This window comes from Lucilia cuprina, chromosome 3, assembly GCF_022045245.1.
Source record: "Lucilia cuprina isolate Lc7/37 chromosome 3, ASM2204524v1, whole genome shotgun sequence".
NCBI classification, from domain to species: Eukaryota; Metazoa; Arthropoda; class Insecta; order Diptera; family Calliphoridae; genus Lucilia; species Lucilia cuprina.
This window is the reverse complement of record NC_060951.1, coordinates 36373615-36397114: the sequence shown is the minus strand read 5'-3', so window position 1 is coordinate 36397114 and position 23500 is coordinate 36373615. Positions and strand designations below refer to the sequence as shown.

General features: G+C 27.6%; 1 long non-coding RNA gene across 1 annotated transcript in view; it reads left to right on the top strand.

Moving 5' to 3' along the window:
* The window catches only part of LOC124419151, a 144268-nt gene that overhangs the window by 107330 nt on the left and 13438 nt on the right, over positions 1 to 23500 (top strand). The window contains exon 3 of the long non-coding RNA XR_006940436.1: positions 611 to 620. This is a non-coding gene — a long non-coding RNA (uncharacterized LOC124419151). The remainder of the gene's footprint in view (positions 1 to 610; positions 621 to 23500) is intronic.

Sequence of the window (23500 nt, the reverse complement as noted above, 5' to 3'; positions counted from 1 at the left end):
GGACTATAGACTATAGTCTGGACTATAGACTATAGTCTGGACTATAGACTATAGTCTGGACTATAGACTATAGTCTGGACTATAGACTATAGTCTGGACTATAGACTAAAGTCTGGACTATAGACTATAGTCTGGACTATAGACTATAGTCTGGACTATAGACTATAGTCTGGACTATAGACTATAGTCTAGACTATAGACTATAGTTTACACTCTAGACTTGATTGTAGACTATACTCTAGACTTAAGACTATTATCTGGACTATAGACCATATTCTGGACTCGTCTGTGCTAAAGACTATCGTCTGGACTATGGACTATGGTCTGGGCTATAGACTATTATCTGTACAATAAACTGTTGTCGTTACTATAGACTATAGTCTCTAATCAGGACTATAGACTATGGTATAACCTACAGAACGTAGTATAAAAGTAGTCTGTATTATATACTACAGTACTATATAAAGACTACGGATAAAGAATATTCTATGAAATTCCTTAAATTAACTCATTTCCTTTTACTAATTTAAATTTTTACCCATTTCACTAATTACTTGCCTATTATCCGAGCAAAAGTAAATAACACAAATTCTCTTCTATTTATTTGCAGCAAACATTTGGTGAGTGGTAATAAAACATCAAGTTAAATGATGAAAATGTTAATTACATTTAATAATAAACTGCTTGACTGATTTGGCAGACTGTTGACTGCTGCTATGCAGCCAACATTGAAATGATTATTTGCACAAAAATTGTCTTACAAAATTTGACCTTCTTGGCAACAGAATAAACTATTCACAAACACACAATGCTATTTATATACATATAGGCAACAAATTTCCAGAATATACACTAATACACCTTTATCCAAAAATTAAAACTATAGCACTAAGTAGTTTAACCGCGTTTGTAATAAAGTTGTGTGTATTTACAGACTCTTTGTGATGTCATCACTGTCATTAAGTACAACATGAAGATGGCAATAAGTTGACAGGCAAATAGATGTAGGATTTGGAAATTGACAGACGAACTGGCGGTTAGACAAGCAGACAGCCAGACATATACATATATTGTGGAATTTGTTAACGATATGTAGTCGATAGAAATGTGTGTAAATAACATTTATTAGATTTAGATTAAAAGTTTTAGAATAGTTTTGAGTTATGCAAATAATTTTCGAGATTCGATTTTATTTATTGAAAATTATTAACGAACAAATGCATGATTTACTACCTTGAACATATCGTAGTTTTGGCTCCAACATTAACGGCAACTGAAGTTCTTCAACTCCTTTTTTTCATTTAAAATCGGTCCATTATTTTACCTAAACCCCATACCACAGTAGCCCCAGGGTTTTAAGCTGTTAAAAATAAATGTATTTCGATAATTTTTTACAAATATAAATTATTTCTAATTTTTTTTAGGGATCAGCCCATATTAAGGGTAAAGCCTCTATTAGAAATATTTTTTTCCTTCTATAACAAGAAATAGCCAACATGTAAATGTTTTATTATGAAAAATAAATCACACTTAATATTTATAACTATTTATAGTCTATAGTCCAGACTACATTTTATAGTCCAGAATGTGGTCTATTGTCTAGACAATAATCTATTAATAACACTTAATATTCATAACTGGTGTAGGGTACTAAGCACTAGTAAACTTTATTACTTATTATAAACTCTAATTGTACCTCCTTATAAAATACCTATAAAATGTATAAATAAACCAATCATTTTTATTGACACTATCTGCAGAAATGGCAACCCTATACTTATTATGCATTTACTTTCAACCAAAAAAGTGAAAACCACTTGTAAACAAAAACAAGCAACTTTTTCATGCTCAGTTTTTAAAAGAGAATATCACTCTATGTTTTTTATGATGCAAAAGCTTTAAATCAGAACAATAACAAACTCTCTTATGCGTAAAGGGATTGCAAATAGAAAAAAACTACAACAACAAAGCACATAACAAAAGTAAAAAAACACGAATTGACTTAACATTTCTTTAATTTATTCTTCTTTCACTGATTTATTTCATTGATTCGTTATGATTTTTAATTGAGAGTTGTCGAGGTTAGGAAATAATGATTATAGGCTACTAACTAAATAACTAACTAACTAACTAACTAACTAACTAACTAACTAACTATCTAACTAACTAACTAAGTAACTAACTAAATAACTAAATAACTAACTAACTAACTTACTAACTAACTAACTAACTAACTAACTAACTAACTAACTAACTAACTAACTAACTAACTAACTAACTAACTAACACTAACTAACTAACTAACTAACTAACTAACTAACTAACTGACTAACTAACTAACTAACTAACTAACTAACTAACTAACTAACTAACTAACTAACTAACTAACTAACTAACTAACTTACTTACTAACTAACTAACTAACTAACTAACTAGCTTTGTTTAATTGTTTGATAACTATCTAATTAACTAACTTATTAACTAACTAACTAACTAACTAACTAACTAACTAACTAACTAACTAACTAACTAACTAACTAACTAACTAACTAACTAACTAACTAACCAACTAACTAACTAACTAACTAACTAACTAACTAACTAACTAACATTGTTTAATTGTTTGATAACTAACTAGCTAACTTACTAGCCAACTAACTAATTCACTAACTCACTAACTAACTAACTAACTAACTAACTAACTAACTAACTAACTAACTAACTAACTCACTAACTCACTAACTAGCAAAATAACTAACTTACTAACCAACTAACTAAATAACTAACTCACTAACCAACTAACTAACTAACTCACTAACCAACTACCTAACTAACTAACCCACTTACTAACCCACTAACTAACTAACCAACTAACTAACAAACAAACTAACTAACTAACTAACTAACTAACTAACTAACTAACTAACTAACTAACTAACTAATTAACTAACTAACTAATTAACTAACTTACCCACTAACTAACTAACCAACTAACTAACCAACTAACTAACTAACTAACTAACTAACTAACTAACTACCTAACTAACTAACTAACTAACTAACTAACTAACTAACTATCTATCTATCTAACTAACTAACTAACTAACCCACTAACTAACTAACTAACTAACTATCTAACTAACATTGTTTAATTGTTTGATAACTAACTAAATAACTTACTAGCTAACTAACTAACTCACTAACCAACTAACTTACTAACTCACTAACCAACTAACTAGCTAAATAACTAACTAACCAACTAACTAAATAACTTACTAACTATATAACTAACTTACTAACTAACGAACTAACTAACATTGTTTGATTTACAATTACAATTAATTGTTTAATTACAATTAGCATTATCATAACTAATCCCTACTATATTACCATTATTATTGCATTTCTTCATAAAATCCCATTATATAAAATATCCCCTCTTATGGGCAACTCTATTTCTACTAAATTTTCCCATTTGCATTCAGTTCTTAAGCAGCCGCTATCAAAATCACACGTTGTCGTCCGTCGTTCGTTTTTAGTTGCAAATTTAGTTTAGTGAAAGTGTTTTAAAATTTTTTAAATCTATACAATAATAAGTGTATTAATCTAATTTAATTAAATATCAATTAAAAATCTTAATAAGTCAATGTTTAAATAAAGTTTTATTGAAATAAATCAGTGAAAGAAAAAATGCATGAAAAAAATGTGTGCAAAAGTAGCCATGTCATAATTGTTTTTGTAATAAATGATGTTTAGTTTTTGATGTTTCTGCTATGTAAAAGCCCTTTACGCATGGTGTGTTGTTTGTGTTAAAAGCTTTTGTTTCATTTAAATAAAGATAAGAGAGCAGTTCTCTAGTAAAAGCAAATTAAAGTAAGTCATGTTTAAGATGTTGGGTATTGTTTACAAAAACAAAATCAAAAAGTGTTTTTTCTCCATTCTTTTTTGGATAATATAGATAATAGAGTAATTTCGCTAAAAGGGTTTTCGGGGGCAAATTTGTGGCTTTTTTAAAGTTTTGACAGAGATTTATTTTTACATTAAAGTTTCAAGAATTTCATCGTGGCAATAGTCCTTATATATGCATTACGATTCCTTATATTACCTTCACCTTGATGTGTAAAAAAATCAGTCAGTATGAATATTATTACTTTATTAAGGTACCAAAAAGTCCACTGTTATGGGCTCTCAATTAAACAGGGCTCTTCATGTATAATTTAATATTTCTAGGTTAAAAATTATAGAAAATTGAAAAAGTACCTTCTGAACTACAAAGTACTAAAAAGCACCGTTTTATAGGTTCCTCCATAAGGCAGGATGCATGTATATCTTCATGTTTCTAGGTTCAAAATTAAAGAAGTTTTAAAAAGTACCTTTTGAAGAACATAAAACGTACCAAAAAGTCCTTTTTTAAAGGTTATTACCTAATCAACGCCCTACATGGTCTGAAATACTCTATAGGGTTATATACTCTTCTCACGAATGTGAAGGGAATAATAAAAAAATGTCTTCCGTATAGAATATTATTTATTAAGTCTTTATTATTTATTTATTAGAAAACATATTAAAAGTACCATTTCAAGAAAAAAGAGGAAGAGGTACCTAAATGTTTCGACATAAATTTTATACAAATTAAAAAAAACATAAGAAATAGAATTATGAAATAGTGGAATAAATTATAGCTTTGTGAAAAGTTCTAATAAAAAAGAGTACCATTTTTCCCCATTTCGCCAAGGAATACACTTTTTTGAAAATTAGGTTCACATAATATTCCGCGTTTAAATCTATGTACCTATATATATCACAAATATACTTTACACGATTCCAATCTGTGTTTTTTTGTACCGGAAGAATTGTGCTTTCAAAAAGTACTAAACCATTTACCCGATTTTGATCCTTAGGGGCTTTAGTACCCGATTTTCAAAATAATATACCAATAGCTTATTTGGTGTGAGTAAATTAACTATTTTTTTATAAAATATAAAAGTTGGCTCAATAAGTTTTGAATAAAGTCAAATTTGCCGTTTTTTCCTTTTTTGGTACTTTTTTTCTTCAAAAAGTAGTTTGAATATAGTTAAATTTCAGCAATGGCAACTCTAACCTATTACGCATTTACTTCCAATTAAAAAAGGTAAAGAAAACACTTGCTAAATTACTCTTTGTAAACAAAAAAACAAAAATTGTAACTCTTTTGTGTTCTGCTTTACTCAAAACTTTTTTCTTATGTTATGCAAAAGCTTTTAACTCTCAACAACAACAACAACACAGTGTCTTAAACCCATGCGTAAAGGGTTTTTAATATAAAAAAAACTACAACAACGAAGGAAAACAGAAAGCAAAAACGAATTGACATCGTATTGTTCTTTGAATTATTCTTTTTTTACTGATTTATTTCTATTAATGTTGATTCTTTCAGATTTTTAATTTATTTATTTAACTAACTAACTAACTAACTAACTAACTAACTAACTAACTAACTAACCAACTAACTAACTAACAAACTAACTGGCTAACTAACTAAGTAACTAGCTAACTAACTAACTACCTACCTACCTACCTAACTAACTAACTAACTAACTAACTAACTAACTAACTAACTAACTAACTAACTAACTAACTAACTAACTAACTAACTAACTAACTAACTAACTAACTAAGTAACTAACTAACTACCTACCTACCTACCTACCTACCTACCTACCTACCTTACTAACTAACTAACTAAGGAACTAACTAACTAACTAACTAACTGCCTAACTACCTAACTAACTTTTCGAATTTTTTTTTAAAAGTTGACTTTTAGAATTTTATAAATTGTCGACTGTTCGACTTTCTCCGAATTTTCGACTTATTGACCGTTTTTGACTTTTTGACTATTATCGACTTTTTTCCACTATATTTTTACTTTTTTCGAGTTTTTCCAACTATTTTAGGGTTATTGCCTTTTCTTCCACTTATTATTTTTTTTTTTATTGTTCGACTATTTTTTTTACTTTTTTCTACTATTATCGACTTTTTTCTACTATTTTCGACTTTTTATGACTTTTTAACTATTTTCTACTTTTTTCGACATTTTTTACTTTTTTGAGATTTTCGACTATTTTATAGTTTTTGACTTTTTTCCACTTTTTGTTTAAATTTTCGACTATTTTTGACTTTTTTTACTATTTCGACTTTGTTCATAGACGATAGTCGAGTTATCGACTTTTTGGCAAAAAATAGTCGACTTCGACCCTAATATCTTATCCCTAGTAAATTAGCATTATTTTTGCATTTTACTTTTTAAAATCCCATTATATTAAATATCCCCTCTGTTGGGCAACTCTATTTCTACTAAATTTTCCTATTTGCATTCAGTTCTTAAGCGGCCGCTATCAAAATCACACGTTGTTATTCGTCGTTCGTTTTTAATTGCAAATTTAGTTTAGTGAAAGTGTTTAAAATTTTTAAAATCTATACAATAATAAGTGTATTAATCTAATTTAATTAAATATCAAATAAAAATCTTAAAAAGTTAATGTTTAAATAAAGTTTTATTGAAATAAATCAGTGAAAGAAAAAATGCATTAAGAAAAATGTACAAAAGTAGCCATATCATAATTGTTTTTGTAATAAGTAGTGTTTAGTTTTTGTTGTTTCTCCTATGTAAAAGCCCTTTACGCATGGTGTGTTGTTTGTGTTAAAAGCTTTTGTTTCATTTAAATAAAGATAAGAGAGCAGTTCTCTAGTAAAAGCAAATCAAAGCAAGTCATGTTTAAGATGTTGGGTATTGTTTACAAAAACAAATTCAACAAGTGTTTTTTTCTCCTTTTTATATTATTGATGCATAATGTAGAGTTGCCATATTGGCAAATAGTGAAAATAATACGGTAACGGTTCGGTTTCGGTTTAATTAATAAATTTAAGGAGTAATAATAAGTGTATATTAAAGGGTAAGTCGTGTCAACTGTTTTTTAAAAGTTTAAATTTTATTATATTATTATTTACACAATTACATTGAGAATTATTTCTAAAGACAAGCATTTAGTATTGTAATCTTGAAAATTTTTCGTTTTTGGGTATGAAATTCAGAAAAGTAAAAGTTTTGATTGATTTCTTTTAATGGTGGCACTAACTATTAATTTTGTAACTCTTATCACAATTGCCGATTTAGCTTTTTGATCTTTACATCTAGCGACATTTTATGTGTTTTAGTCATTAGCTATTATTTTTATTTAGATTTTAATTGGTGTTCGATATTAATCCACATTAGAAGTATACATCGTTTTATTTTTGTCAATGCTAAACTCACTGAGAAAAGAAAATATAAACGATCGGCCAAATGGTTTTCGAGATCAATCTCTGTGCCAACTTGATGTTAGCATGTCTATCAGTCAATAGGTTCGTTCGTTGCTTGGTGTCCCTCTTAATCAATCAATAGGTTCGTAACATATGACCAAACTTTCTTTCTTAAGTTTGGTGCTTTTTTAAACTTTTGAAAGTTGACAGCATTAATAAAAGTTAATACTCGGCAAAGTTGCTATTTATTTAAACAAAAGCAGTACTATTAATGATACAAATACAATCTTAGGGATGAGGAGACGGAGCTCACTGATAAATGCGTGTAATTTATTTATGTTTGTTGAGTCAAATTAGTAGAAAAATAACATACAAATTACTTCCTAAGAATGACTTCAGAAGTAGTCAGTATGGAAACAAATAAAAAGGACATCCTTTCTATGACAAGCCACTTCTTCAGGACTTTTTCAGTACTTCCGTGAAGAAAATTTTACTTCTTTTTTGTTTCTTTGGAAGTTCTTTTTTTTTACTGGAAAGCTTATTATGTTTCTGTGAAAATAACAAAAAGTAAGCTATGAAAAACTTAAACAATTGATAATAAGTAAGAGTTCTGTCGAGTCTGACCCTTCACCAAAGTCAAAGAACAAAAAAGTACCAAAAATAGCAGCTGTAAAAGGAAAAAGCACCAAAAAAATCCCTTTTTATAAAACTAGTATAGGCATAGAATGAAAATGTACCAAAATTCCTTTCCTACAGATTTTCATTATGTTTTTATGTTACTTGGTTTAATTTAATAAAACATCTAAAACTCCGGGATCCACATGCTTGACTTCCCAGCAAAAGTAAAACCAAGTACTTCAAAAAGAATAACATTTATCACCACTTCAAAAGAAGCACTTAGTGATTATTTTGCCTTCTGCGGAAGTGATGTTTATTGACTTTCAAATAAGCGAAAAGAATCCATTTTTTTCAATTTGAGGTATAATATTTTGTACTGAAATCTTCTTAATTCAACCAATTTTATTTTGGAGTTAATTGATAAATGCGTGTAATTTATTTATTTATTTTGATAATATTTGAGTGAAATTAGTTTAATTCCATAAAACGACACTTCCTAATAATTTCCAAAAAAGAACATAAAAATCACTTCCTGAGAATGACTTTAGATGTAGTGAATTTGGAATTAAATAAAAGAAAACATCCCTCATATAACAAGCCTGTGTTAAAATCATAACTTCTTCAAATCTTTTTCAGTATTACCATGAAATAAATTCTACTTTTTTTCGCTTCTTGGGAAGTTCTTGTTTTTTTTTTGCTGCGTTTATGCTTTTAGGTTCAATGTTTAAAAAAATAAAAAAATTACCTTTTTTGAAAAAAAAACTTTAAAAAGTTCAATTCAAATATTCTGATTAACACCTGACTACTTACTTCAAGTGCATCAATAAGAATACTTTGTAAAATATTAGCTCATTAGCTCCTTTCGTTTAGGCCCTACAGATAAAAGTCTGGCAGACGGATAGACGTACTTTTTCTTATTTGTGTCCCTCTCCTAAGAACTATCTATTACTATACCAAATGCAAATGGGGTAGAAGGGGGACCATACGCCACTTTTTTTTGAGGCGGCCTCAAATTAAAACCACAATACATATTCTTAATTTTTTTCTTGGTTCGGATACTTAGATATGTTGGCTTTAGTTTTATTCCTTTCTTTCTTTCCTAAGTCATCCTCATGTACATATTTTTTTAACTTTTCCGCACTGACCAAAAACGGCGACACCGCATCATCCATGGGGTAAATGCGACAAGGCAATGGGTCTGATTTGTTATTAGTAAAATAAAAGAAAAAATTACAAAAATGATAGATAATCGATAAACGAAAACAAAATTTGATAATGCGATAAAATCGATTACTCGGTTTTCAAGTTATTCGCATTGACAGATGTGCCCCTATGGCCAATGATCCCCCTTCTACCCTACAACTCTTTTCCACAATTCGTTAATATTTTACCTAAATTAGATTGTTTCAAATTAAACTGATTAGAATTGTAACAGCACGAGCAAAGAGTTAATTTGAATTTGTGCTACAAACTCAACAAAAACAACAACAAACGTGCAAAATGCGCTTCCACATTTAATAATATTTGTTTAATTTTATGCGTGGCAGCATAAAAGTGGGTTGAATTTTATTTCAAATTAAAATAACAACTTTTGAAAATAGCAACAGCAGCAAGCACTAACTTAACTTGACGTTAAATCCACAAAGAAACTAGAGATAAACTTGTCGTTGTTACTTACAAAGAGAAAAATTCATTACATTTCCTTTTTTTTGTAGAGAAAATACTTTCTTAATAAAACTTTGATTATAGAAATTATGATCAAGATAAAGTAATAAAACTGACAGTAAATGTTTTAACTGTCTTTATGTCTAACTGTCTTTCGGTATGTCAGACAGACAGTCAGTCAGTTATAGATGTAGTTGTTAGTAAAGCAAGAAATATTTAGTTACTGAGTCAATTTAAGGCTACAGATGATTATGATATTAATGCTAAGATTTTTAACTACACTTTTCCTTTAAATAGCACTTGCTCTCTTGCTCTGCCTGCTTTGGCGTCTGCTACTTCAAATGACAGTGAAATTTTCTTTTAGTTTTCTTTTTTAATTTATAAATATGATTGGTTTGGATGAAAAGTTAATTAAAAATAAATAAATTGAGAAAATTAAATTGCTCTATATTAATTTATATATTTTTTACCCGGAAAAATATAAAACAAACTCAACACCGCTGCTATTGAGGGCTGTAGCAGAAAATAAAGTAATTTATTAAACAAATCTATAGCTGATTAGGACAGTAGAAAAAAACTGTTATTTACTCCCTTTTAAAACATGTTTTACTTTATTTCTCTGTTCGTTTCTTTTTATATTTCGATAAACAATTTTCAATCACTGCCAATATTTATCCTTATTATCCTCTAATAAATATAAACACGCACACACAAACACTTACTTATTTTCTTCATTTTCTGCTAAAATAATGTAAGTATCCTGCCAATAAAAATGGAAAAAAGTCCTTCGTTCAAACAAAAAAACATTAGACTTAAACATACACTCATACTTTCTTTCAAATTTATAGATTTTATACTTTTTTATTGCTTTATGTATGATGTTAATAAAAAATCAAATGTGACGACAACATTAAATGTCACCATCAATGACTTTACTATGGCTGAATTAAATCTTTTTGTTCTTCACTGGATTTATATTCTTCTATATGGGTGGTTTTCGTTTTAGGTTTCAATGCGAACAATAAGCATCTCACTAAAAACATTTTTTTTTTTAACAAATTTTAGCAGAGATTTGTAACTAGAACTAAAATAGAACTGAACTAGAATTCAACTAGAACTGAACAAAAACTGAACAAAATCTGAACTAGAACAAGAACTGAACTAGAACTGAACTAGAACTGAACTAGAACTGAACTAGAACTGAACTAGAACTGAACTAGAACTGAACTAGAACTGAACTAGAACTGAACTAGAACTGAACTAGAACTGAACTAGAACTGAACTAGAACTGAACTAGAACTGAACTAGAACTGAACTAGAACTGAACTAGAACTGAACTAGAACTGAACTAAAACTGAACTAGAACTGAACTAGAACTAGAACTAGAACTGAACAAGAATTGAACTAGAACTGAACTAGAACTGAACTTGAACTGAACTTGAACTGAACTAGAACTGAACTAGAACTAGAACTGAACTAGGACTGAACTAGAACTGAAATGGCGCTGAATTTGCCAATGCTTATAATAACTCATAGTAGGTTTAATTGTGGGATATTCACTGTATTATTACGTTTACAGAGTAAACTCTTTATCTAAATTTTCTTTTTTCCTTTAATAATAAGCTTTATAAAAGACCCAACAAAAAAAGAGAGTTAAAACCTTCATTGTTAAAACGTCAAAAAATAAAAAAAAGGCGGCTGCTTTTTATTAAATTTTAAAATGAACCCAACAATAAGAACGCTTATGTGTATATAAAAAAGATAAAATATAATGAATAATTTTATTATTATGTTCACATATGATTATTGTTCTGTTTTTTAAAAAGTGTATTCACACATTTTTCATTTCTTATAAGGCTTTAATATACTTATGCTCATATGTATTAGCTTGAGCGATTTAGTGTAGAATTTTCCATTGAAGTTAGTTTTTTTTTTTTTTTGCTACATACAATAAAATTTTTTTCGACATATGTCTTTTTTTATAACTTTTATACTTTAAATATGATGCCATCATCGTAAAATCGATTAATCATAAATAAACACGCACACATTGGTATGTATGCGCTCATGTTTTATTTCCCTTTCCTGTTGTTTGAATTTATTTCTTTTGCTGGTTTATTTTTTTTTCTTTAACTTTATTTTTTAGTTGCTTTCTTATGGTCCTGTTGCATTCTTATGTTCGTCATGTTTGCCAATTGGAAAGCAGACAGTCGTATTTGTGGCCCATACTCAAGGTTGTTTGGTTTGTAAGTTTTACAGTGTCGGTAACGATATGTGTGTTATATTAAATGTATTTTTTGCTTTACAAAGTTGTAAATTAAATATTTTTGAAAATTACTTATATACAAATTTACATTTTTAAAGGTTATATAAAGATATCTAAAATTTTTTGTATTTTGACTTTTATATTGCTCAATTTTATTTTGAAATTATAAGTCTCCGCATTTGCTTTTCACTGTAAATGCAGACTCCCATTCTGCCATAATTTATCTTTTTTTTTATGTGCCTTTGTATGTTTTCTGTCATTTTATCTAAGGCTCTGTTATGTGTCACATTATACCCACCCATATGTCAATAATTGGAAACTCTATTTAAAAAATAAAAAAAGAAACTTTCTTTTTATACCCAGTTTAGGAGAGATGATAGATGCATTATAAGAAAACGAATACAACCACACCAAACAGACGGAATTTAAAAAAAAAATAGAAGTTTATTATAAGGAAAATTATAAAAATGATGAAATTTAATGCATTTGTAATGCCATTTCATAAGATATATTCCACTTATTTGTTGGTAAAAATACTCATATGCGTTATAATATATGAAGTAATAGTAACATGTATGTTAAATGTGTGCGACTGTAAATAAATATTTTATTTTATTTATTATTTTTAATGCAACACTTGTATAGTAAAATTTATTTATTTTTATCGTTTTGTAGAAAATCCATTAATATTATAATGCTTTAATTTATATGGTAGAACGAGTTGTGATTTAAAGTTTTTACTTAGATATAGCTTTAAAAGATTTTAATGAAAAATATTTTTTCGCAAGAACTGAGTATTTAAGAGATCTATACTCAAGTAAAGAATTGAGTAATACGTTCTAAAATTAATCCCCAGGGGTTTCAAAATTGCAGTGACCATCGTTTACCTTAAGTCAAATGAATTTGGTTTAAGCTCAATTTTTTTACTTGATTTTAGATAAAAATATGATTGATTATGAAAAATATTGATCTAATCCCAAAATGGACATAATTTGAGTTCGATTCGTACTTGATTTCAGATTTTAGAACTTTTTAGCAAACAAGTTTTTTTTTAAATTAACTTTGCAATGATTAGTTAGTTAGTTATTTGAGTAGTTACTTAATAAATTAGTTGATTAGTTAGTTAGTTTGTTAGTTATTTAATTCTATGTAAAATATATGAAAATATATGTATTTGCCAAAAATGTGAAAAAATCCATAATAACCTGAAAAAAGGACTCTTTTATCCTTTGATCCAGCTCACCAAATATTGGCGTCAGGACAAAAATTATATAAAAAAATATCAGAATATTTATTCAATGAGGTATTTCCACTATGTCCTTCAAAGTCCAATCTTTACTGTTGCTAATGGTAAGAAACTTAGAATTTGTTTAATCGAGAGAATCAAAGGCTCTTTTTGGAAGGAATCACTGCAAGCAAGGCAAAACGGCTTGTAGAAATTAGATTCATATCATAACGGAAGTGCTTGTATCCCGAATCCTTAGTCACAAATAAATGTCTTTAATTTCGCCAGTTAAGATAAACGAAACCGAAACTTGGTCATGCTTTCATCTTGGCAGTTGTAAACTATATTCCCATTAGTGTGGAATACACTGTCTATTTAGAATAACCTGCTCGTTTTTATACTAACGGATCCAAGTCTGAGAAGAGGTAGGTGGTACAATACAAATGCTGGAAATATAAGTAATTTATAATTACTCACTTATGCATGTAATGCCAACAACGTATCTTAAGAAAAAATTGGAAATTTTTGCACATTTCTGTGTTAAAAAATAATTTTAATCGAACAACTGGTGGTATGAGCTATATTAAATAAAAACAAGTAAGAGTGCTATATTCGGCTGTGCCGAATCACCTTCACCATAATATATATTTAACATATTAGTTTAATAAATTTAAAATTATTCCCTGACAACATTTTTATTACACCAAAAGCAAATCAAAACGAACAACAACAACGCTAAACGAAATAAAAAACAAAATACACAAGGCAATTAAACCAACAGACATCTAAACATACATAACGAAAAACACAAACAAACATACAAAACAAAATACACTGCTGAATAAAACCAAATACATCTACACACGCACTTGTACATCTTTTTATACCCTACACCACTATAGTGGGGAGGGTGTTATACGTTTGTGCTGATGTTTGTAACATACAAAAATATTGGTCCAATACCCACCTTAAAGTATACCGATCGATTTAGAATCATTTTTTGAGTCGATTAAGACATGTCCGTCCGTCTGTCCGTCCGTCTGTCCGGCTGGCTGGCTGGCTGTCCATGTAAACCTTGTGCGCAAGGTACAGGCCGCAATTTTCAAGATAATTTGATGAAATTTGGACCAAGCATGTTTTTTGGCACAAGGATGAAGCCTATTGAAATTGGTTTTTATCAATAAATAGCTTAAATATTTTGGAATTATGGTATTAAGTATTCAACATAAAAGTTTCTTTACAAAAAATAAAAATTTTATAAAAGTAAAAATTGTAAAAATATACTCATGGTGTAGGGTATCATATGGTCAGCCATGCCCGACTATACTTTCCTACTTGTTCAATATACAGTGTTGTTGTTGCATGAAAAAAATATGACATGAAAAAAATATGACATTTTTTGATGAAATTTTCAGAGGTTGTCTCGGTTTTTTGCTCATATCTCCTTTATTTACCGACCGATTTTGCTGATTTTAAATAGCGATCTTCTCGAAGGCATGTCGAACAGAATATACGGATCTCGCCGATATCTGGGGTCCTCTAAAAACTGATTCTAAAAACTGACAGACAGACAGACAGACAGACAGACAGACATACAGACAGACATATAGACGGACAGACAGACATACAGACGGACGGACATAGCTTAATCAACTGCCTATAGGGAACCAGAATGACAAACTTATATTCTTCTCACGAAGGTGAAGGGTATAATAAATACACATTTTTTTTTAACAAAATACATACATATGTATTGGTTATTTAATTTATACTTTTTTTTAAATTTAGAGAATTTTCTCTTAACATTTGAATTCTTTTTCTATAAAAATATTCATAATCCCACTGTACTCTTAGTAAATAAATAAATTTATCAATGCCTTACTACTAAAATAAAAACCAAAAACTCCAATAGACACATTCACTTTGCCACCATAAAAAAGTATATATTTTTTATTCTTTCAGTCAGTTGTTTATTACATCAATCCTTATATCCTGGCTTTCATGTTTATAAAGTCACTTATTTAAAACATATGCCTTAAAGATACGCACACATACAATAAAAACAATTTTTTGGGAACAATTGATGTTGCTATCGGCTGAGGTTGTATACAACTCGCACTCGTTTAAAACGTCGTATGTAGCCGCGGAAGCGTTTTATGAGCATTTTACACTGCATTTAATTTAATGAGTCCTTCGTTTTTTATTTGCTTTTCATTTTTAAATTTTTTGTATTCACATTTTTATTTCAAATTGTTGTCGTTGTTGTTTTTGTATTTAGGTTGTTGTTTTCTTCCATTTTCTTACATACATATACATATACACATACGTATATATACATGTATACGTATAATACATACGTTTCATTTTATATTTTATTATCAAACTGCCACGTCATAAAAACTCGTTAAAAATCATTTTTTCACAATTTCTTTTAGTTTCTATAGGATTTTTATGAGTCCTGTTTATTTTGCACCATATCTCTCTCTTTCTTTCTCTTTTTCTAAAAGGCAGGCTTGTCTGTGTTAAATGTGTATATATGTATGTGTTTGTGTTAGTGTGTGTATTGTTGTGGAATTTATGTTTTTTACGGATAAATTTTTGGCTTGTAAGCAGCATCGTCTGCCGCAGCAGATAATGAAAACATTTCACTCATGGTTACTTTTCATGCTAATTAAGTGTTTAACTGTGATTTTCATTTTAAAACAATGGAAAGGTTGAGAAGCATAATGGCGTGATAGGCGTGAGTGAATTACACGTGAATTTATGGATTTTCTTTGTAATTAGTTAGAGAATTTAAGTTGGTTTCAGGGCATGTTAAGTTGTATTGATTAAGTAGTTTAGTTTAAAATGAATTTATGGTATATAATTTATTTTGATGTATAGCAGTAAATAATTAAGTTTTTAGAAATTTTTGAGTACTTTTTTTCTGTAATTCTAATTAAATTCCCCAACAATTGAAAATTTAAGTAAAAGAATTTATTTAGAATACGTAAATATCTAAATTAACTAAAATCTTAACTTAAATCGATTTTCTTTCACTTTTAAGACAATTCGTCTCTTTCGAAACAAATGTTCTATAGAAAATTTTGTCTCTTTTAAGACTTCTCTTCTATAGAAAATTTTGTCTCTTTTTTGAGACTGATTTTCTATAGAAAATTTTGTCTCTTTTTTTGAGACTGATTTTCTATAGAAAATTTTGTCTCTTTTTTTGAGACTGATTTTCTCTAGAAAATTTTGTCTCTTTTTTTGAGACTGATTTTCTCTAGAAAATTTTGTCTCTTTTTTTGAGACTGATTTTCTCTAGAAAATTTTGTCTCTTTCGAGGCAGTTTTTCTATACAAAATTTTGTCTCTTTTCTGAGACTGATTTTCTATAGAAAATTTTGTCTCTCTTTCGAGGCTGTTTTTCTATAAAAAATGTTGTCTCTTTTGAGACTGTTTTTCTATAGAAAATTTTGTCTCTTTTGGAACTGATTTTTTATAGAAAATTTTGTTTTTCTTTTGGGACTGATTTTCTATAGAAAATTTTATGTCTTTTAAGTCTGATTTTCTATAGAAAACTTTGTCTCTTTTGAGTGTGATTTTCTATAGAATATATTGTCCTTTTTGAGACTGATTTTCTATAGAAAATTGTGTCTCTTTTAAGGCTGATTTTCTGTAGAAAATTTGTCTCTTTCAAGTCCGATTTTCTTTAGAAAATTTTGTCTCTTTTGAATCTGGTATCCTATCGAAAATTTTGTCTCTTTGAAGACTGATTTTCTGCAGAAAATGTTGTCTCTGTTCTGCTACAGAAAACCAGAGTTCGTTTGAATATAAAAAAGTAAATTTTCCATCAAATAGTTAACTTAAATGTTTTATAAAAATGTTATGTTTAGAAAATATTTAAGATTGAGGGTGCGCACAACCAAACTCAATGTATCATGATTAGGATCTTAATATTATTCCTGTAAAACCATATACATCTTTAAAGGATATCTACAAAATCTTTTGTCTTAGACTTCCGTTCTTTTTTGTTTTATCACCACGAGGATGTATCACTTACATATACACATACGCTTTCACAGAAAACCCCCTTAATACACTCACACATAAATGAAAAGCAAAACCATCAACAATATCAAAAAAACACGTGTGTGACATCATTACCGGCATCATTTGTCTCTAGTTAGACGATAACAATAAAAACGTTGTATACTTTTAGGCTTACATATGTGTTTTTTGCTCTAAGTATGATTGGTAGCGTATATATTACAGGTAAAAGGGGGGTTAAATCATGATATATACTTATAAAATAATATGTGTTATTATAATCAAAATTTTATAAATTTTCTTAGAATTTTTGTTATAACAAATAAATCAAGTTTTTATACAAAATTATTTAAATCTTAGCAAAAAGAAAAAATCAATAATAATTACAATACAAAATTCGTTAGGCTTTAAAAATTTGAAGGGCATCTTAAGTTAAACCTACACATATTTATATACATATGTATATATGTACTTGATTTCTTACTTTATCCTTTTTTCTTTTGACATACTTGCCATGAATGTTTGTAAGTATAAATACATGACTTTGTGTCTTAATTTTACCAGCAAAATAAAATTGTCTATCAATTCTATTTAATTTTATATAACTTTCTTAAAGGATTTTATCTATCAATGGATTTGTGTGATTGTTTTTGTTGTCGTGTTGTACTTACATACACACATAAAGACTGTATTTTTGTGTTAAATCTCTATGAAATTTATTTATATATATGCTCATACTCATACGTATAGATTTGTATTTATTGTGTAATTTAAATGGGATTTGTATTCATTGATTATTGAGTATTATATACATATACAAATCATATCAATATGTATCTGTATTTAGATGATTATATTTATACTAAATACACCTCTATACAAATATACAAATCGGATTTATTTATATTTGATTAATTGCTGACATTTCAATTGTGACTTTTTAAATATGTATATTAAATAGTATTTAGTTATATTTGTACATTCTATACTTGTATATGTGTACAGATAGAAATACTCATCTGTATTTATTTATTATAGTTTTTAATTTTTCCCTCTCTCTTTCTCTTTCTATTTAAGTTTTCTATTTTAATATTCTTGCTAATTAATGCAACAAAAACAATTGTGTTGTAGAGAATGAGTTGATTTTTAATTTTAATTTAATGAATTGTATAAACAAGTGTTTATAATAATTTGATAATTAGCATTTTGTTGAATAATATAAATAAACGGAAACGGAAATATGTATATTTTAATGCAAAGTGTATTTAAAAGTTAACTTTACAATACGTTATTATAAATATTGGTTTAATAGCTTTATTAGAAAATTGAGTCTCTTTAGACACACATTTTTTAAAGAAAATTTTGTAACTTTAGACATCCTCCTGCTAAGAAAATGTTGTCTCGTTTCACTTACGTTTTCTATAGAAAATTTTGTCTCTCTTTAGACAAACATTTTCTATAGAAAATTTTGTCTCTCTTTAGACAAACATTTTCTATAGAAAATTTTGTCTCTCTTTAGACAAACATTTTCTATAGAAAATTTTGTCTCTCTTTAGACAAACATTTTCTATAGAAAATTTTGTCTCTCTTTAGACAAACATTTTCTATAGAAAATTATGTCTATGGAAAATTTTGTCTCTTTAGACTAACATTTTCTATGGAAAATTTTGCCTCTTTAGACTAACATTTTCTATAGAAAATTTTGTCTCTTTAGACTAACATTTTCTAAAGACATGTTACTCCTTTTTCTATAGAAAAATTTTTCTCCTTAAACACACATATTGTCCCTTTTTTTGAGGAACATTTGATTTGCTAGAGTGTGTGAAATTCGATACAACATTTTGTATCTTTATTCTGATTTGTATTTATTAATTTTATTAAAGAAAAATCCATGTAGACACTAATAACTTGAGTTGTCATGAAAATGTTACTTTTTAGTCTCTAACTTTAATATTTTTCTTATTATTTTGTCTCTTTTGAAAAATGCGGGAAACGGAAGAGGGCAAGTAACGATAAAAGATATGAAACCCATATGTGTCTTGTTACAATCAAAGTCAATATGTTATTACTTATTTAGAAAAATACTTATATACACACACATTATTACAAAGATATGTGTGTAGGTATAAAAGATTCTTTATTTGTATAAGGGGGAAAGGATATCTAAAGATTGAATGACATATTGAAGATGACAGAGTGGCCTCATTAAGCTCTTTTATTTGATTGTATTTGTAAAGAAAATAAATTGTATTGATTGTTTTTTTTTTATTTTGCCTCTTATGATTTCAGTTAAGAAAAAAATTTAAAACTTTAATTTGACAACAGCTCAAATTTAAAAATATGTTAACTTTTTTTAACAGTAATTTTTATAAGTTTTATAAATGTAAGTACTTTAAAATTTTATTTTTATATAGATAATTTTGTGACAGCTTTAAAATACAAAAGACTGAAACACACAAATTCTACGGAAAAACTTTTGACATTAATAACATTTGATATAAAATCGTATTAATACGCTTAAATCGTCAACTTTTTCTAAGACTTATTATTGCGTACTTTTTGGGCCAACAAGAAAAGTGAAAAGAAAAATCAAAGTCAACAAACTTATAAATAAATGTAAAATAAGTTGACTTGGTAAAGAAGATCTAGGATATACATATAAATATACCACATCAAATGAATAAAATAAAATTAAGTCAAAAACAGCAATAAGAAAGAAAATAAAATAAAAATGAAATATACAAAAATGATAAGTAGGTGTCAGTTCCACCACAACAACAACAACAGCAACAACAACACTATACTATTTCTCTTTCTCATTCCTTTTTTTTCAAACAGTTTACGTCCTGATGGTGTAAACATCAACAATTTTTATACGCGGCATAACAAGGGATGACATCTTAACACAAAAACACTTGACAACAAAACCCAAGCCAGAGTTTTTTTTTCTACTTTACACAAACACCTTCACACAAATACAAACGCATAATATATCATAAGTACAAAAGTCCTCGAAAATAGCCGGTATCCGTCACTCTTGTACCAGATGACTGCTTGTCATAGTCATTCATTTATTTCATTTTTTGGTTTATTTGAATTTCATATTTAAGCTGATTTCAATTCATATTCATTTATTCATCATCAACAAGTTTTCATTTTATTTTTTTCGTGGAATCTCCACTAAAAATACTATGAATACTTAATAAAATTATAACAACATACGTTTAGAATACATCCTATTTTTATATATGTTTGACAAACATCATTGATATTATTTTCACCACAATAAAAAAAGAGTCTTAAATGTTGTACAAATAGAATTATAAGTACTTAGTTTTAAATAGAAATATAAGATACTTATTTAAAGTAAGTAGCTACAGTTTTGAAGACAAGGTTTTAAAAGGCCATAAATTTAGCGTTAGATAGATGATATGAAGCCACATAATAGGAGGAATATTAGGCGGTAATCAATCTAATCCGATCTTTATTAATGCTAAGGAACAGAGTCAAACAAGACAAACTTTTCAAAAGAAAAGCAGCGAAGTTTTCTGTATAAAATTACTATCAAAAGAGGCAAATCGCTATCAAAAGAGCAAAAGTTTTCCATAGAAAATCAGTCTCAAAAAAGAGACAAAATTTTCTATAGAAAATCAGTCTCAAAAAAGAGACAAAATTTTCTATAGAAAATCAGTCTCAAAAAAGAGACAAAATTTTCTATAGAAAATCAGTCTCAAAAAAGAGACAAAATTTTCTATAGAAAATCAGTCTAAAAAAAGAGACAAAATTTTCTATAGAAAATCAGTCTAAAAAAAGAGACAAAATTTTCTATAGAAAATAAGTGTCAAAAAAAGAGACAAAATTTTCTACAGAGTTGAAAATATATAAAAATATATATAAAATTGGAAAATCAAATGAGAAAAAATTTGCTATAGAGAATAAGTCTTAAAAGTGAAAAATTTTTCTACAGAAAATTAGGGGGTCATCTTCACCCTGCTGGGTAAATTAGGTAAAATATAATTTATAAATAAATATATATCTAAATATACCAAATTTTCTATAAAAGATGAGTGCCTAAAGAAACAAAAATTTTTATAAAAAATTATTGTCTAAAGACACAAAATTTTAAAATCAATAATTTTATTTTGCATTAATAAATATTAGTGATATTTTAAACGATTATTTGTTAGTGTTTAACCATAATTTTTTTGACAATTTTAAAGCAATTTAAAATTAGCTGTGAGCTAAAATTTTCTATTATCCTCTTAAAAAAAGATTCCTTCTAAATAAGTAATTATGATGATAAAATGTAGGTAAATAATTAAATTTCATTTCAATCAAAATCTTTAAAATTTCATTTAAAAAAATAACAAGCCTACAAACAAGATATATAATCAAAACAAACTTCGACGAGTTGAAAAGGGAAAAAAATTATTCAAATAAAATAAAAAATTATGAAGAAAGCAAATAAGAAAAACAAAAAAACCACCATTGTTTAGATAACCTGTTAACAAATCTACCAAAACAATGTAAAGAAAAAAAACTAAGGATTTCAGCTGCTGCTGTTGTCAGTTTTGTAGACCTTGTTGGTTTTTGTTGAAAAAAAAAGAAGAAGGTTAAATAATTTTCATATTTTAACATACTTACTCCACGGCTCCACTTTTGTTCATGAGATGAATGTTGGGTCTGACATTGAAACACCTTAAATTGCCTAACGGCATAATGATAAACTGGGAATAGAAACTGAAAAAGAAGAGAGAGAAAGAAATGGGAATAAGAAAGTAAAAAGAAATTTAAAAGAAATGTTAAGTAAAATTGTATTGTTGTTGTCGTGTACTTGTTGTAAGTAGGTTGTAGGTTGTACTTGAACAAAAATAAAGCTTATCAACGTAAATCAATAATTATGATGAGAAGTTGGGGGATAGTAGATGATAAGGACTATAGAGGAATATCTTTAGATTTGTTGTTTAAATAGAAATTTTAAAGTCTACAGGTTTTAGAAATGTATTTATTTTCTTAACAATTTAAAATAATTCCTTATAAAGCATTGTTTAAATTGTTTACTTTAAAACAGTTTTTTTTCATAAGGTCAAATGTTTAATCTTCAAGGTGATTAACAAGATTTATGAAATATTTTGTCTTTTAAGAATTATCTTGTCTTATTGTATTCAGAAGAATACTATTGTTATAAGCCGCTTAATATATCTATTAATGATTTGAATTATAAAAAAAATCCAAAATGAATTGAACTTAAAGTGAAATCATTCATAACAATAAGAATTTAAGAAAAACATGAACTAAAATTTATAACCTTAAACATAAAACTGTACTTTTTGTTTAATAATTTGACAACGAAACAAAAAAATGAAATCCCTTTTAAAACAAAACTTTATTTCTTTTTCATTTCCGTTTGTAAGTATTAACAAGTTTTGTAAGATTAAATTTTCATCATCACTAACTAATTTTCGATTTTTATTTCTCTAACGTCCTACTTCCTACTGAACTTGCAACAAATCCTGCTTCGAAAAAAAAAAATCCTCTACTTAAACCCTATAAAATGAAGTGAGTAAAGAATTTCAAGCTTTACAGACTTCAATTTACTTTCAAGTATATTAAATAATGCCCAAGTGGTAGAAAAACGAATTACAATATTACTTTCATACTTTTTGCTCAAACAGTCAGTTGTACGGGGTGAAAAAAACAGCAGCAATAACAGAAGAAATGAAAACGGAAACAAGAAATTTGAATTTTGATAAATTTTTCAAATCAAATAAAGTTGAAATAAAAATGATAAAAACTGAAAAAAACGGAAACGCATAAAGTAAACGTGCCAATACCAAACAACAATTGTGCAAGACATTTCTTATTATATTTTTTTACCCATTCCTTTTTATCTTCTATACACAGCAAATGAAATAAAATCTCTGGTCCCCTTTCCAAAAGAATGAAGAATAAAAAAAAAAAATTTATTAAGTCTCCAAACCGATTCAATGACATGCACCATATTATTTTTAGTTTTTTTTTTTTGCAGTATTTTGATTTAAATGCAGACATTTAATATTGACATTCGTTTCAATTTGTCTTTAAATGTAAAATTACAACGGTACAATTAATTAACTTAATTGGTCTTTCTTTAGAGGCAATTTTGGCAATTTTGGATCTGAAGTGACCCGACAAGCTTTTTAATAAAAATTTTGGTTCTTGTGCTATGTTGCTAATTTGAATATTTTGCCGTCAAAAATGACGTTATTATCGTCTAATCTACAGTTTTGTCTAGTCTTTAGTTTAGTCTAGTCTATAGTCTATAATATTGTAGCCTATAGTCTCGTCTATAGTCTAGTCTATAGTCTAGTCTATAGTCTCGTCTATAGTCTAGTCTATAGTCTAGTATATAGTCTATAGTCTAGTCTATAGACTGTAGAT